The 16,394-nt window shown below is 44.6% G+C and overlaps 1 protein-coding gene and 1 long non-coding RNA gene across 2 annotated transcripts in view; both read left to right on the forward strand.

The window, feature by feature from the left end:
- Positions 1-2,706, forward strand: part of LOC132207573 (uncharacterized) — a 53,766-nt gene extending 51,060 nt beyond the window's left edge. Inside the window, exon 5 of the long non-coding RNA XR_009443586.1 lies at positions 442-2,706. This is a non-coding gene — a long non-coding RNA (uncharacterized LOC132207573). The remainder of the gene's footprint in view (positions 1-441) is intronic.
- Positions 2,707-5,886: 3,180 nt separating this feature from the next.
- Positions 5,887-16,394, forward strand: part of LOC132207571 (uncharacterized) — a 369,490-nt gene continuing 358,982 nt past the window's right edge. Inside the window, exon 1 of the mRNA XM_059643523.1 lies at positions 5,887-6,431. The gene's annotated coding sequence lies outside the window, so the exon portion shown is untranslated. The remainder of the gene's footprint in view (positions 6,432-16,394) is intronic.

Below are 16,394 nucleotides of genomic sequence, written 5' to 3' on the forward strand. Positions count from 1 at the left end.
CACTCCAGCACTGAGTTGTGGCCAACCTGATGGGAACAGTTACAGACTGAGTCATGATTGGTATCTCTGCTCCAGAAAAAGCAGAAGCTGTTGTGGTACAGTCGTGGGTGGGCCCTTCTGGAGCTCGAGTTACTCAGGATAAACACAATAAAAATCATCAGCTTTCACGTGCAGTGCCACAGTCACAGGGATCGCACTCTGTGGGAGCATTAAGCAAGAAAAAGGCACCTATAATACTGGTATGAAGGAAATAAATGAGGGCAGTTGATATTTGCATGCATTATGGCATAGATTGTTCAACATTATTGTTTTGAAATATCGATATTGTGATGGCATTTACTGTTGTTTGTAGACAAGTGGTGCAGTGGTAGTCAACAGCCAAGGAGAGGGAAGGTTCAGCCTTGTTAGTGGAATTTGAACTTACATTTACCTGTATTACAGTTGGTCGAGTGGATCACAGAAAGTCTGGCAACAAAAAAGCTGCAATGGTTACCTCGTCACTGCTTCCAACTCCTCCTCTTTCTCAGCTGGTGCCCGATCACTGGCAGCGACAGCGTACCCTCATGATGCCAAGGTTGGAGACTATCAAGAATGATGACGACACCGGCCCTTCTCTGTACTGCAGGACTGCCCCAGAGTGCTCCAGGCAGCAGAAACAACATTGAACTACTCCAGTGGTCTGCACCATTACATTTCCTGTGGTACTTTATGCAGCCCCTCTGAGTGTGTAATACACACTCCCATATGGACCACGTCATCAAACAAAGGCTCTTGTCACCTCCTCATTACTTCAAGTTGTTCAAATGAGGATGGCAGGGCAGAATATTGAAGAATTATTACAAAGTCTTCTGTTCAGTATCCTGCTGCTCTCTGACAAGGAAAACTGAAATGTACTTGATTTTCATGTAATTTTGATTCCCATTACAGGTCCTTTATGGGAACAGGAAAAATGACAAGCTGGAAAATTTTGCAAGTAATCTTTGGGCCAGCCTGGAATCTTCCCATCCTCTGGCCATGACCTTGTGACCCTGCTTGGAGGTTGTACTTACAGTTTCAGAAGTGATCAATTCCAGTGAGGATGTCTGTACTCAGGTGAAAGCTCACGCACAGTTCTTCACGACGGGAAAAATGGCTCCATTCAGACTCTGGAGATTCAGGTATCCCACTGAGAATCGTTGTCTCCTTCATCATTCACCTTATTCCAGTCACCTGTCCTGCTCTGTGTGATTTCTGTCCATTCTCTCAGTCATGCTTGTCTGAGGGGATAGCCACTACTGTAGCCCTGTTGTTGACTTGTGCAGTATCCTCACAGTCAGGGAATGCTTCCCCATTCCTGAGAGATTTCAGTGGGCTTAAACAGCTCTGAAAACCACGAAACACTTTTACAAGAGTCAGCGGAAATCCACTTGCATCTAACCTGTAAGTAGTTGGTGATATCTCTATCCTCACTGCACTGGATTAAGAGAGGATTGTAACTGGAATACTGAGGTCAAAACATATACCATTAGCATCCAAGCAGCATTACGCATACTTCCATCAGAATGTGAATCAGATGACAGGGATTATACCTAGCACTTGGAGAACTGACAGAAACCCCAGGTTACCTTGTCAGGAAAGTTCCAGTGAATGAAGTGCCAACCGAGCACTTACCATTCGGGGGCAGTCTGTGGCTAAAACCCCACTCACTGAGAGATGCTGGCCAAACAGAGACTAGTGCCTCGCCATTGCAGGTGGTGCCACCAGGAAGGGTGGCTGATGCTGGTACTGCAATTAATCCAATGCTATTAGTGAGTCATGAACAAATTGGGGTCGTGGGAGAGGTTTTCTGGCCAGGGAATCAGGAGGTTGTAAGACAAGGTAGTCAGGTGCTATCTGTTTGCCATCGCTACTAATATGGCATGGCGGATCAATGGTTAGCACTGCTGCCTCACAGCTCCAGGGACCCAGGTTCAATTCCAACCTCAGGTGACTGTCTGTCTGTGTGGAGTTTGCACATTCTGTATATGTCTGCATGGGTTTCCTCTGGGTGCTCCAGTTTCCTCCCACAGTCCAAAGATGTGCAGGTTAGATGGCTTGGCCATGCTAAGTTGCTAAGAGTGTCCAGGTATGTGTGGGTTAGGTGGGTTATAGTGGAATGGGTGTGGGTGGAATGCTGCAAAGGTCAATGTTGGGTCAAAGGGTCTGATTGTACACTGTAGGGATTCTATAATTAAGAGTTTTACTTCTCAAACTTTCTGTGTGATATTTGTTCAGCCTAAGTTATTAATTGCCCACTCAGGGGCGTAAAGACCATTTACCAGCCTTCCCAATCGAGACTGCATCAGGGTAAAACTTGAAAGACAGTCAGGTCCGTACTTACACTCTCCAGCTCAAACCCCGCATAAAGAGAGGGGTGTTAAATTCTACCCGTCATGTACAAAATCCAGCACCTACGTGATTGCCTGCAAAAATGCCATCCATCACTGCCCACAACAGAAGAGTGAACCTGGCAGAAACGCAGAATTGCTACAACGCACAAGGAAGACATTCAGCCCATCATACTTGCCAAGCTCTCTGAGCACTCTAATTTAAGGCCAATCTTCTACCTTTTTCCAAAAACCCTGCATGTATTTTTTTTTCTGTTTAAGTAACCATCCCTCTTGCGTGCCTTCGCTGAATCTGCCACCACCACATTTCCGGGCAGTGGATTCCAGGCCCAGATCACTCACTGGCTGAATAAAGTATTTTTTCTCACTGCCCATTTGCTTCTTTTGTTAGCATCTTTGAAACTGTGCCCTCGGGTTCTAGATTCATTTTAGGAGTGGGAACATTTTATTCCTAGATAACAAGGTGTAGAACTGGATGAAGAGCTTTCTGAACTTTCTTCCGAAAAATGAAGAAGGGTCTAGGCCTGAAATGTCAGCCTTCCTGCTACTCTGATGCAGCTGGGCCTGCTGCGTTCATCCAGCTCAGCACCTTGTTATCTCAGATTCCCCAGCATCTGCAGTTCCTACTATCTCTGAAGCATTTTATTCCTATCTGCTTTCTCCTGAGCACTCATGGTTTTGGAAAGTTTCTATCAAGTTTCCAAGGAAAGCAGTCCCAGTACCTTGAAAAAATCCTCATAACTGAGTTTCTCATCCCTGAGAATCATTCTCATAAATGGAGGCGTTGTGACAACATCACTGGACTAGTAATCCGGAGATTCAGGTAATCAGAATCAACTTTCACCATGACGCATGTTTGAATCCAATTTCAATTTAAAAACAACACCCAGGAATGAAAGTCTAATGGCACCCATGAAATGGACCAACGACTGTGCTGTACATTTCTATGACTCTATGTCTCATAACAGGTCGCAGTACATTGGAGTTTTGTGTCATCTGCACAGTACAATGTTGTCCCCTGCACACCCAAGCCGAGATCATTTATGTCCGGATCAGGAAAGCAAGGGTCTCAATACCAGCCTCAGGGGAACTCCACAACAAACATCCTCTCAATCAGAAAAACACCCATCACACTCTCTTTCTTGTGATCAGAGATAATGGGAACTGCAGATGCTGGAGAATCCAGGATAACAAAGTGTGTAGCTGGATGAACACAGCATGCTGAGCAGCATCTCAGGAGCACAGCAGCTGACGTCAGCTTTGGTGCTCCTGAGATGCTGCTTGGCCTGCTGTGTTCATCCAGCTACACACTTTGTTATATTACACTCTCTTTCTTATCCCTCAGACAATTTTGGATCCCTTTCATTCTGAGATTTTCTTCAAAAATTGTACAAAATGCTTTTGGATAGCCCATGCACAGCACAACAGCATCTTTGTCCTTTTCAACCTTCTCTGTTACCTGTGACTATCTCAAGCATCCAAATGATGTGGGCAAGTGGATACTGACGTTATTGGATCTTAAGACACGGAAAATAACTCATTGATAATGTGGTATCCCAAATTAGAACCATCAGAGATTTACATGTCGGTGATAATTTACGCACATGAGAGGGGTGCAGACACTTAGAGCCATTCAACCGCTAGGTGAAAACATTTCCGAGTTAATTGCCACCCTGCGCAGAGTGCACATACAAATCTTGATGACAAGCATGACCCCAAGTCAGACAGCATCATTAGCATTGCTTCCAGATTAAAAATAACCCAGGGAGAACAAGACACTGCCTTTCAGACAGGTGTGGAGAAAATTCCCAAATAACTAGCTTGATCCCAGACCACAGATGGGATGTACAATTATGGATTGACCAGATAAGGAACCAGCCAGGGTGCTCAATGATAACTGGTTAACATGGCGGGGAAGGGAGTGAAAAAATAACGAGACGTGCTCATCGGAATTGAGCTGTATTTGTGTGTTAAGTATAATTGAAGGGGCGTAAGAAGTGGGAGAGGGCTGTGGTGGCGGGTGGAATGATTGATGGAAGCCGCATTTGCTTCTTGTCCAAGTTTAATTCACTTCCGGAGACGCCGGTATTATTTTCAAATTGGCGCTATTTGCAGCGTAAAATTGCAATCGCCAAATGTTATGCTGACTCCTGAGACAGCAGGTTGGCAACCCCCAGTGAAAAGGGACCAGGTACGAACGCTGCATCACCTTGCAGTTCTTAATCCAGGATGATAGAGAGTTTGGAACAGTCCCGGCCAAGTTGAAGTTACAGCATCCATTTCCATCAGTTAATATTGTGACGAGCATAATGTTTAAATGTGCAGTTTCACCTGTTCAATTCTTGTCTATCGACCAATAAATACAGATATTGCAATGGTGGGAAGGATTAGCGGGATGTGAGAAAGCAAAGCGGTGTTATTTTCAGAAAATGGTTACAAACCAGAGATTTTAAAAGGATTAGTTCCACCCCTTTCCCACCCCACCCCACCCCCAACACGCACTCTTTGGTAGGGGTTTCCTTTAAGAGCGCTTCCAGAAATAAACCTGCCTTGGCCCAGGTTCTGTCCTATTTGGTATGAGAGGGATGTGATGATTTGGTTCCTGTACAATCTTCCTCCGCCATGCGGCAGGGTAGGAGCATTGAAAGCAGATCTCAGCTCTTGTGGAGAGAGAGAGAGAGAGCGTGAGGCAGCGGCTGCGAAACGCGATGGGAGTCAGGACGGACTGAAGAACCATGGCATCGCCGCTGTGTACTTAGTGCAGCCACCAGGCTCTCGGGGGAGGACAGCAAGGAGAATTTTGTGTTGTCCTTTTTATTTGCAATAATCCGGGGTGGGGAAGGGGAGAGAGAGCTGAGATAATGGGAACTGCAGATGCTGGAGAATTCCAAGATAATAAAATGTGAGGCTGGATGAACACAGCAGGCCAAGCAGCATCTCAGGAGCACAAAAGCTGACGTTTCGGGCCTAGACCCTTCATCAGAGAGGGGGATGGGGAGAGGGAACTGGAATAAACAGGGAGAGAGGGGGAGGCGGACCGAAGATGGAGAGTAAAGAAGATAGGTGGGGAGGTAGGGAGGGGATAGGTCAGTCCAGGGAAGACGGACAGGTCAAGGAGGTGGGATGAGGTTAGTAGGTCGATGGAGGTGCGGCTTGTCGGGGGGAGGAAGGGATGGGTGAGAGGAAGAACCGGTTAGGGAGGCAGAGACAGGTTGGACTGGTTTTGGGATGCAGTGGGTGGGGGCGAAGAGCTGGGCTGGGCTGGTTGTGAGGTGCAGTGGGGGGAGGGGACGAACTGGGCTGGTTTAGGGATGCTAAATCTCCCCTTCCCCCACCGCATCCCTAAACCAGCCCAGTTCGTCCCCTCCCCCCACTGCACCACACAACCAGCCCAGCTCTTCCCCTCCACCCACTGCATCCCAAAACCAGTCCAACCTGTCTCTGCCTCCCTAACCTGTTCTTCCTCTCAGCCATCCCTTCCTCCCACCCCAAGCCGCACCCCCAGCTACCTACGAACCTCATCCCACCTCCTTGACCTGTCCGTCTTCCCTGGACTGACCTTTTCTCTCCTCTCCACCTTCGGTCCGCCTCCCCCTCTCTCCCTATTTATTCCAGTTCCCTCTCCCCGTCCCCCTCTCTGATGAAGGGTCTAGGCCCGAAACGTCAGCTTTTGTGCTCCTGAGATACTGCTTGGCCTGCTGTGCTCATCCAGCCTCACATTTTATTATTTTAGGAGAGAGAGCTGTTTTGGTTTGTGATACAAGAGACGAGGCTGTCTATGCCTTTCACCCATCGGTAGCTCTCCTCCTGTCCCTGCCTCTATGCACACACTCTGCCAGGCATAGTCTTCCTCCCTCTGTGTGTGTGTGTGTGTGTCTCTCTCTCGCTTCAGCTCCTAAAACCTAAGATGCATCGGATATAAAAACACGCACATAAACACACACACACACACACACACACATCAACAAGCCATGGAGAAAGATCAGGAATTACTGCAAGCTGTCAAAACCGAAGATGTAGCTGCAATGCAGAAGCTGTTGCAAAGGCCGAAACAAGGCAAAGCGAGTGAGTACCCTTTACACACCGTTCCATTGGCTGATGTGAATGTGCCTGCGTTTTTTTGTGTGTGTGTGTTTTGCAAATGTCCTGTTATTGTGGAGTAGGAGGGGAGGGAGTTTGGTCTGTTGTTCAATATGGGCTCTCCTATCTTGACCGATGCTGTTAGTGACTCTTGATACAGTGCAATCGGTGGGAATGTAGCATTAGCCTGAATAGTGCGTTCTCTCTCCCTCAGACAGCTCCCCTGCATCCATTAGCTTCACAAGCCGGCGCTTTCTGCTCCTAAAAGCGCAGATTGGACGTTGAGGATAGATAAGGTCAATACTGGGAATCCGAGATTCCCGATCAACCGGGCAAGAGATTGCAGATGGTTTGTAGCGAATCCACGGTTGAGATACAACGCACAGAATCAGTTCGTATAAGGGGAAAGGTGGTTCTGGAGGTTTGCACTGTTCTGTTTCGGCAAAAAAAGTGCCCGACCAGAGAATATCAGGCCAGTGACTAAGATGGTTAAACAGCTAATTCTAGTGGAAAGCTGTCAAGAAGGTAATAGCTCAGAGTCTCGCTTCTGAGGAAGTGCAAACTGGAGATCTTGTTTGACCCACTCTGTGCAGGTTGTTGTTGCTGTGTTGCAAAGAGAGCCTAGAGACGTGAGGGGGGACTTGGATGTGACAAATGCAGTGACTCCACACCCGGGCAGTGGTTGGGCAACATGATTCGGACCCCGTTAGCTTGCAGCCCTCTGACGCTGTTCCCTTACTGCCGGATGCTCACTGGCTCGCACGCCCCAAACAACCGGGGCTATTTTAAATTTAACCCCTTGATTGATGGGCTGACAAGTGCCTGTTGATGACAAAGCAATAGATGCTGCAGATCTGGTAATTAGAAGCAGTTTTGCTGGGAGACGCTTTAATTGATAGATTTCAATTCTAAAATTAACCAGGATTAAACGGGGGAGACCTCGAGCTGGCTGATCTATGATGTAGTAATAACAGTATTTTCGGAAAGATTGTCTGAGACGCAGGAGTGATGTCTCTCCCAGCTATCCTGGCTGCATGGAGGAGGAAAAGGCAACCCTTTCCGAACAAGGCACAGTGAGGATTTCTGAAACATTTATGTATCGCTTAACTGGAAACTTGATAATGTACGCCACAATGTGGGAGGGGGAATCTTATTCAGTTCTATATTTGCCTAAAGCTTCACTCCAGATATTTTGTTAAAAATAAAAGAATAATGGGATTTGAAGGGTACACTGCGAGTAAATCGTGGGAAAATGTTAATTTATTTTGATGTGACTTGCTCCTACATGAGTAAAACATATTGTGATTAAGGATGATGGAATAAACTAAAAGCATTATTTGCCAGGATGAGATTCTGTCATAGTCTGAAGATGCGCTGCTCTGCTATCCAGTTATGAAGAGCTGCTGTAGTTGTGTTCTACAAGACTCCAATTGTTGGATGCAGTGGAAGTCTTTCAGGAGAAGACACCATGTCCCTTTTAAAAATAGTTTCTTACTGATTTATCATGTCACACACAGTACTTTGATTTGTAATTTTCTGGCTTATTCTCTGGTGTTGAGAACCTTTGTGGGTTGACTCTCCCTTTGACCTCATGATCCCTGTTGAGTTTAGATTTTGAATGCGTGGCCTGTGCATTTGTTGGATTTCTCTCTATTGGTTCTCTAAGTTCACTGACTGAATGCAACACTGTATCAATGTTTACCAATAATGATCATATCTGTGATGATGATGCTATTTTCCTTGGGACAGATAATGAAAATCTCCATGCTTCACAAAGTCTGTCTTCGTGTCTATTGGTGCTCCATAATTGGTGACCATGCCTTCAGCTGACAATGCCTTAAGCTCTGGAATTTCTTCCATAAACCTCACCACTCCTTTACCACCCCACCCCCCCCCCCCCCCCGACCATGTTCTCCTTTACATTATTGGTTATAAAATACCAGAGCGGTTACCTGTGTTGATATCGCCAGTGTCACGTTTGATTAGATCATTCCTCCTATGAAATATTGTGAGACATTTTACTTTTACCAATGCAAGATGCATACATGCTGTTGTTATTAGACAATAAGTCGAGGTGGGAGGGTGCGGTATCATTGGGATTTAAATGGCTGGAGAGGCCTAACGCCAAATACCCAGCAGGTAGCTGTGTTGGGGCTGGGTTTGAGGGTGGGGTGGCAGATGGTGACTGCCTCTTCTAAATTAGCCCATGCTCCCATTAGAGGATCATATGTAATGCCTTGCTTATCACCAGTCTTCAAAATTCTGACAACACCCCAACTCCCCAACATATCCTCACTAGGGCCTACCAATTCTTCTCACTTGGTGAGCTGAATCTGGAACAATTGTCTAAGTCCCAAGTGCAATACCAGTCATGATCACGTCTTCTGGTGGTGCTGCTGGTACAGTGCTGGAATGCTGCCAATCTCTTACTGGCCTGAATCTCTCTGAGGCAGGACATCTTCATGTATAAGCGGAGCAATCAACCCATCAGATGGTTGCAGAGCTTGGCAGACTTCCCCACCGGGAAGTGGGGAACCCAGAGTCTTGTGTCATTCAGCCCTGAGGCAGTTGACCCTTACTTGCCTTCTGAAGTAGTATAGCAAATAGTTCATAAAAATGGGCAATAAAATGGTGACTTTGCCAGCATAATCCACATAATTAGAACTTTTCTTTATTAAATTGGGAACTCTGTGTGGTGTGTGCAATGCTAATGGAAGTACAGATCCTGGCTAAGCCCAGTGTTCTGTCTCCACCTCCCATGATAATACAAGGTACTGACTGATTGGTTTCTTGGCTGAGACTGTGGTCACTTAGTTGGCAGCCAAAAACACGAAGCAGTGTTTTTAGGAGAGGATGAGACAAAATATTTAGAGTGTCGAGAGGGTCCATAAAGTTTTGCAACTGAAGACATAAAAGCTGCTAGAGTTTAAAAATAACTTGGATCTGTATTTGAACTAACATTACTGTAGAGGGCCAAGAGCTGGAAAACAGGATTCAACTTGATAGTTTTAATTTGGCTGGCAAAGATGCGCTGGGCCAAATGCTCTCCTTCCATTGCTGCAAATTTCCACGATACTCCAAAATCATGTCAAAGATTTCTGAAGAAGGGTTTTGGCTTGAAACATCAGCCTTCCTGCTCCTCTGATGTTGCTTGGCCTGCTGTGTACATCCAGCTGTACACCTTGTTATCGCTATTGTAGAGCATCTATGTGTCCCACTGTTATTTTACTATCGTGCCAGATGTGTAGTACATGATTTCTCTGCAAGTTGGTATGACAAATTAAAATGATGAGACATTTTTATTCTCTTAATGATAAAACTCAAAATTCCAACTGCACCTATGTCAACTCCTGTGCTGTAACATGTCTTTACAGATTGAAAGGTGCATTTTATTTCAGTTGGGATGATTCTTGGATTTCTGCCAGACTTCAGCAGTTTGAGGTTTGCTGTGACAATTCCATGCCTTTTGACCTTCAACACAATCACAATGAAAATGACGTGGAAATTACAATATGGATACTGTGTGTGTGTGTGTGTGTGTGTGTGTGTGTGTGTGTGTGTGTGTACCTTGTGATATTTGATATAATCATTTGATATAATCAGTGGCGTTACTTTGGAGAGGTTTTGGTCTCCCCTTTGAATATTGAAGTAGAATGTAAAGCTCTTCCAGAAGTTTCGCTAATGACATAGAGCATCAGTCTGATGAAAACCTACCTCTTCCCCTTGCTACTATCTACTTGTTATTGCAGTATCAGTTTCTGAGACATGCCTTAGAATCCATTAAAGACGTGAATAAAGGCAAACAGTTGCCACTCACTCTAACCAACGTTTTTGTATAAAGATTTTACCCTCTACATGGACATGAGTCTTAATCCCATGTGCCCACTCTGTTCCAGTGAATGCTTTATTCATCCTTACTTTGACCACTTGCTTAACCTATTCCTAAATATTGACTTGGCTGCCTGTTCAGTCATTAATTCTGGTTGCACGTTTTGAACTCTGTGTGTTTGATGCAGCAGTTGGAAACAAGGGCTTGTGCTGCTTTAGTTATACCATCAATAGAGACTTTAAATAGTCATTAAAGAAAGGAAGAACTGGCACTGAATAAATTACCTGGGTTTTTTTTGTATTCATTCTTAGAATGGAGCTGCTGCTGGCTGGCCAGTATTTATTGCCCACTCATAGCTGCCCTTGACAAGGTGTTGGTGAGCTGCCTTCTTGAACCATGGCTTGGAGGGCAACTTGCAGGTGGTGGTATTCCCATAAATTTGCTGCCCTTATCCTTCTAGATGGTAGTATTTATGAAAGTGTTGGTTTCTAAAGAGCCTTGGTGAATTTATGCAGGGGATTTTGTAGATGATGTGCACAGCTGCTACTTCCCATCACTGGTGGAGGGAATGAATTTTTCTCGCTGTTGCTTTGTTAACTGTAGCAGCTTGCTGTGCCTAAATTGACTGCTGCATTTCCTGACATTGCAATAGTGACTACACTTCCAAAATATGAATACTGCTGAGAAAAGGCATATTTTGCTCCAGTTTTTCAACTTGCACTTAACAGGACAATTCACATCAAATACAATGTAAAAGGATCAACTATTATAGTAAATAAGAAGTGAGTCCTGGTGTTTTCCCTGTGGAAACAGCTCAGAGTCCACTGTAATTGCTTTATTCATCTTTACTTCAACCATTTGCTGTACCTGTTCCTAAATATTGATGTGGTTCCACTTCCAAATGAATCAGCACTCTCTTTGTGTACAGCTTTTCCCTTCACTTCTTGCAAATTGCCCCAATAAGTGCAAGATGAAAAGGATAAACAAAATGTATGTTTTTCAAGTTCTGTATTACCAACTGATGACTGCCAAAATACTTCATTGGCTGTAAAGTGCTTTGGAATGTCCTGAGGCCATGAAAGGGAAGAAAGAGAAGGCTTTCTTTCTTCACATTGTGCATTTCACAGCTTTAGGATATCCCAAACAACTTCTGGCCAAGAGAATAGTTGAGAATTGGAGTCACTGTCGTAACGTGGAAACACGGCAGTCCATTTGTGCACAGTGAGATCTCACAAACGGCAACATCACAGTGACCAGAAAACCCCTTCAGTAATATCAGTTCAGAGCTTAGTATTGACCAAAACACCAGGATAACTCTGCTTGACAACAGAGGCATTACATTACCTGAGAGGGAATACGAGTATTTAACAACTAGACACCTGAAGCCACAATTTCAATGGGTAGAGTGTTGGTTCGATTGGTATCATCCAAAGGTCAGCACCTCCAACAATGGAGCACTGGGTATGTTAGCCTAGATTTTCTTCTCAGGTCGAGAGATCCTGACTTGAACAATGACATTCTGTCTTAACGGTTGGAGTGAAACCCACTGAGCTGCAGCTAATATAGAACATAGAACATAGAACATAGAACAGTACAGCACAGAACAGGCCCTTCAGCCCACAATGTTGTGCCGACCATTGATCCTCATGTATGCACCCTCAAATTTCTGTGACCATATACATGTCCAGCAGTCTCTTAAATGACCCCAATGACCTTGCTTCCACAACTGCTGCTGGCAACGCATTCCATGCTCTCACAACTCTCTGCGTAAAGAACCTGCCTCTGACATCCCCTCTATACTTTCCACCAACCAGCTTAAAACTATGACCCCTCGTGCTAGCCATTTCTGCCCTGGGAAATAGTCTCTGGCTATCAACTCTATCTATGCCTCTCATTATCTTGTATACCTCAATTAGGTCACCTCTCCTCCTCCTTTTCTCCAATGAAAAGAGACCGAGCTCAGTCAACCTCTCTTCATAAGATAAGCCCTCCAGTCCAGGCAGCATCCTGGTAAACCTCCTCTGAACCCTCTCCAAAGCATCCACATCTTTCCTATAATAGGGCGCCCAGAACTGGACGCAGTATTCCAAGTGCGGTCTAACCAAAGTTTTATAGAGCTGCAACAAGATCTCACGACTCTTAAACTCAATCCCCCTGTTAATGAAAGCCAAAACACCATATGCTTTCTTAACAACCCTGTCCACTTGGGTGGCCATTTTAAGGGATCTATGTATCTGCACACCAAGATCCCTCTGTTCCTCCACACTGCCAAGAACCCTATCGTTAATCCTGTACTCAGCTTTCAAATTCGACCTTCCAAAATGCATCACCTCGCATTTATCCAGGTTGAACTCCATCTGCCACCTCTCAGCCCATCTCTGCATCCTGTCAATGTCCCGCTGCAGCCTACAACAGCCCTCTACACTGTCAACGACACCTCCGACCTTTGTGTCGTCTGCAAACTTGCTGACCCATCCTTCAATCCCCTCATCCAAGTCATTAATAAAAATTACAAACAGTAGAGGCCCAAGGACAGAGCCCTGTGGAACCCCACTCACCACTGACTTCCAGGCAGAATATTTTCCTTCTACTACCACTCGCTGTCTTCTGTTGGCCAGCCAATTCTGTATCCAAGCAGCTAAGTTCCCCTGTATCCCATTCCTCCTGACCTTCTGAATGAGCCTACCATGGGGAACCTTATCAGATGCCTTACTGAAATCCAAATACACCACATCCACAGCTCGACCCTCATCAACTTTTCTAGTCACATCCTCAAAAAACTCGATAAGGTTTGTAAGGCATGACCTACCCCTCACAAAGCCGTGTTGACTGTATTTGATCAAGCCATGCTCTTCCAGATGGTCATAAATCTTATCCCTCAGAATCCTTTCTAACACCTTGCAGACGACAGACGTGAGACTTACTGGTCTATAATTGCCGGGGATTTCCCTATTTCCTTTCTTGAAGAGAGGAATTACATTTGCCTCTCTCCAGTCCTCAGGTACGACTCCAGTGGAGAGCGAGGATGCAAAGATCTTCGCAAGTGGCGAAGCAATTGCATTTCTCGCTTCCCAAAGCAGCCGAGGACAAATCTGGTCCTGGCCTGGCGACTTGTCAATCTTAATGTTTGACAAAATTTTCAGCACATCAGCTTCCTCTATCTCTATCCATTCCAGCATGCACACCTGCTCTTCAAAGGGTTCATATCCAATGATTGATCTGTATAGTGAGTGAAAGGAAAATGGTGTAAACACCACACTGTGCAGCCTGCTCTCATTCACTCACTCGGAGCAAATTTTCAGAAACTTGCCAGTAGATAGTGAGTGCACCTTCTTATTAAGCTGCTGCTTGTAGCCGCTCCTGCCAGGAGACCTGCTGTCATGGTGTGCCAATTATGTCTGTCTTATGCCACCCTCATACATCGGTTGTGGTTTGTTGGCAGCCATTCTGTGACACCACTCTGTGACCTGTTCCTGGGAAGATAGGGTTCTCCTGTGAGGAAAGGTTGGATCTGTACCAGTTGGAACTTAGAAGAATGAGAATTGATCCTATGGCAATATATAAAATCCTGAGGGGACTTGATACATTGTGTACAGGGAAAATGTTTCCTCTCGTGAGGGAATCTCAAAAAAGGGGGTACAATTTAAGAACAGGAGATCTTCTTTCTATGATGGAGACGAGGAGGATTTCCATCAGAGGGGTATGGGTCTGTGGAATTCTCTTCCCCAAAAAGTATTGGCGGCTGTTCCATTGACTTTATTCTAGGTTGAGTTAGATGGTTTTTTGATAGATGTGGGAGACGAGGGCTTGGGGAAAAGGGACAGAGGGGCTTGAGTCCACAAGCAGATCAGCCACTGAATGGTGGAGCAGAGTTAAAGGGCTGAATGGCTTTCTGTTGCTCTCAAATGACATGTTCCTATATTCCGTTCTAACATCCATCATCCAACTGCACATAGGTTGACCCCTCTTCCTGCTGCTGTCCAGAATCTCTTAGCTTGTAAGCTCAGATCAAATAGCCAAAGTTGTGACTCTTTTTTTCTGGGTGTCACTTATTAAACTTGGAGAGAGGAAAAAGGAGTATATGAGTACCTTTTGTTCTTCTCATTTTAGATTCAATCTTTTTATAATATTTCTGAGAACTGCTTGAGAAACAGAGTCATAGAATCATACAGCATGGAAACAGATTCTTCAGTCAAACCAGCCCGTGCCAAACATATTTTCGAGCTAAACTAGTCCCACCTGCCTGCTCCTGGTCCATAACTCTCCAAATCTTTCCTGTTCATGTACGATTCTAAGTGTCTTTTAAGTGTTATAGCATCTAACTCAGGAAATGAATAGTTTTTTTGTGGGTGCATGTGGAATGTACTGTATCATGGTGAGGGAAAGTAAAAGGTGTATTCAGATTGAGGAAATGAATGCTGGCCTGAACAGAATTGGTTGCTTTGTATGGCCTTATTGATTTTGCTTGCCTCTCGTACCTTGTCGTAAAACTGCTTATAACTTCAAGGAAGGCGAATAGCAATTGCTGTGGGTTTTGCAGAACACATTGTAAGTACATACAGATTTATTTTTTAAAAAAGCTATTAAACCAAAGAAATGGAATTGCACAATAAATCAGAAAGTAACGTGGCAGCCTAGCTGCTTGTTGAAGCACTTAGACTTTGTATAGATGGCTTTGTGCTTTGCCATCCACTTTCCACAATGGTTAAAATCATAAAATTGTACAGCACAGAATGAGTCCATTCAATCCATTATGCCTGGGTTGACTGGCGGAAAGAGATTTCTGATCTGCCCCACTTCCCAGTCTTTTCTCTGCACCACTGCAAATATTTCCCATTTTAAACTACTTCATTCCTCCTGCCTCAGAGCATCTTGCTTTCATTGTGCTGCTTGGGTTGGCCTAGAAACACAATTGGCAAAGTGGGTGGCAAGAGAGGTGATTCATTCTGAATGCCTCTTTTTAAAATATTATTTATTTATTGAATGTGGGCATCACTGATACGGGGCCAGCATTAATTGCTCATGAGCAGATGCTCCTGAGCTGCCTTCCAAAACCACAGTATTCCCAAAGCGATGATAAGGAGGGAGCTGCAGAATTCTCAATCAGTAAAGATGATGGAATGGCAACATTTTCATGTCAGGATTGTGTGTACATCCGAAGATTGGAGGGAAACTGAGAAGTGATGCCCCCATGTGCCTGCTGTCCTTGCCCTGCTGGTTGGTAGATGTTGTGGGTTCTGGAGAAACCTTTGAAGAAATGTTGTTGCGTTACTGCACTGTATCTTGTAGATTCCAGTTGGAGCATCCACTTTAAGGCATCTACTTGCATCCTCATTCGAGATTCTCTATTCTGAGTGTAGGGAGCCACTTACTATGCTAGTATTGTATGGTGCTGACTGTTTACAAGCTGCCAATCAAGATGAAGTCATGGAAAAAAGAAATAGCTGTGATGTGAAGGTACATGACAGATTCCATTGTTACTGTATTGGCTTCGTAGAAATATCACCATTGAGTCAAAAGGTTGTGGATTCAAGTCACACAGCTGGAGAGTATCAGAGAGGGTAAGTGAAGAAGGGTGTTCCTCATGACTGGAGATTGCAGAACCAAAGGTCACAGACTAAGGATGCACAGTAGAACGAAGATGAGGAGAAATGTCTTCGCCAAGAGAATGGTGAGCCAGTGGAATTTTCTATCATTGAATATTTTTAAGACAGAGTTAGATATTGTTCTTCGAGCTAAAGAGATCAAAGAATATGGGGAGAAAGCAGGAACAGGAATGAGCAGGCATGCTCATATTTTATGGTGGAGCAGGCTCAAGAACTGAATGGCCTACTCCCAGTCCAATTTTCTCTGTTTCTATGTTAAATTGGGAAAGGGGAATGGATAATCCGGTAGTTAATTAATTATTGCTTTAAGCATAAAATTAAACTGAACATTTATAACTCACTGACCTAGTTCCAAACACACATAAATAGGATTCAGACTTGATTGATATTCCCCAATAAGGACAAACCAAAGTGCTTTGAAACAGACAAAGTGTAGTCACTGCTGTAACATAGAGAATGTATTTACATAAATTCCTACAAACAGTAAATTTACTTGCATGAGCTCCCACAAAC

The sequence above is a fragment of the Stegostoma tigrinum genome, unplaced genomic scaffold, assembly GCF_030684315.1.
Source record: "Stegostoma tigrinum isolate sSteTig4 unplaced genomic scaffold, sSteTig4.hap1 scaffold_102, whole genome shotgun sequence".
NCBI classification, from domain to species: domain Eukaryota; kingdom Metazoa; phylum Chordata; class Chondrichthyes; order Orectolobiformes; family Stegostomatidae; genus Stegostoma; species Stegostoma tigrinum.